The following is a 1,339-nucleotide window of genomic DNA, read 5'->3' on the forward strand; positions in this document are numbered from 1 at the left end:
CCCCCCGTCTCATCCCACGCCACTATACACCACACCCCCGCGCGCGCTTATTTGAGGTCCAATAAAGTTTCACTTCCAAACTCTAAGAGTGTTTTTTCCCCTCTCTCTGTCTTATTAAACTTTACAAAAACACGTTTTTCATTAATGTGAAAGTTTATGCAACTGGTTTGAAAATGCACATCTGTCTGCGGTGGATACTTGTTAAGTCTGCCATCCGGGGGTTTCTAACAACCGACGCTTCTTTCACAGATTAAATCACAGCCGGGCCGAGCGTAAAACAGACAGTGGTGCATTTACGCTGTTTCTTTTTTCTTTCTTCTTTTTTTTGGAGGGGGGAGTCCCTGATCGAGGCTTTCTTCGCTAGTTTCATAAACTGTTCTCGCAGTTGGTGCACTTCACCTCTACATCTGAACTTGTATGAAATTCCATCGTTTTGAAATATGAAACCTCCGCTGCTTCACAAACTCTGAGTGGCTTTCTCAACTTTAAAAGCAGACAAACGAGCGCAACAATGTTCAGAAAGAAAAAGAAAGTGTATTTGTGTGCGGTGTGTGCGAGCTTTCAGCAGATGACTTACTTCTCTCTGGGTGAATTCCCCTCTAATTCTCGACTTTAAAAAAAATCTTCTCAGGCGAAAAAAGAAAAAAAATATATAGATGTGTCTTCTTTCCTCTTCTCCTCCTCTTCCTAACTTGCAGATGTGCCTCTAGAGTTGCCTGGGAGGTTTTTTTTTTTCTTTTTTCTTTTTTTACGCTGCAACTCCAACTCCAAAACGGCGCTGCCAGACTTTTTCCTCTTGTCTGTCTTTCTCCTCCTTCTCACAGTTTGCTGTGTTCAACCACCGCCGGACTAACACCATCAGCCTGCCGATAATATCTGCCGATAGCAGACCGCAGATGTGCGTAAAAACAACATAAGCGTCAGAGAAGCGCATGGAGAGTTGTTATTACATTTAGAGCGGTTTTTTTTTTTCGGGAAGAGGGAGAGAGAGAGAGAGAGAGAGAGTGAGGGCGAAGTGTGGGACTCCAGCTGCTCCTTCCCTCGCTTGACTCCTCCCTTCGGATTGCTCCCTCCTTTACTCACTGCCTACTCCTTTTTTATTTTGTGCAGGCTACCCCTTTCTTTCTCTTTCTTTCTTTCTTTCTTTCTTTCTTTCTTTCTTAGTAAGCATTTTAAAGACTTGTTCCTCAGTAGTACTATTTCTGTAGTAGAAATAAACCTAGAGGGGAGAAAGAACAAAATAAAACTGAAGTTTCAGTCCTTACACCACAAAGAAGAGGAAAACAGGTCCAGGTTAAGCATGAATGACTGCATTTTAGGGACCAAGAGTTAATTGGAT

The 1,339-nt window shown here is 42.7% G+C and overlaps 1 protein-coding gene across 1 annotated transcript in view; it reads right to left on the reverse strand.

Moving 5' to 3' along the window:
- Positions 1–1,022, reverse strand: part of gli3 (GLI family zinc finger 3) — a 96,304-nt gene extending 95,282 nt beyond the window's left edge. The window contains exon 1 of the mRNA XM_005922577.2: positions 578–1,022. The gene's annotated coding sequence lies outside the window, so the exon portion shown is untranslated. The remainder of the gene's footprint in view (positions 1–577) is intronic.
- Positions 1,023–1,339: the final 317 nt, after the last annotated feature.

Source organism: Haplochromis burtoni, unplaced genomic scaffold (genome assembly GCF_018398535.1).
Source record: "Haplochromis burtoni strain Fernald_Lab_line unplaced genomic scaffold, NCSU_Asbu1 Contig_58, whole genome shotgun sequence".
Lineage (NCBI taxonomy): Eukaryota > Metazoa > Chordata > Actinopteri > Cichliformes > Cichlidae > Haplochromis > Haplochromis burtoni.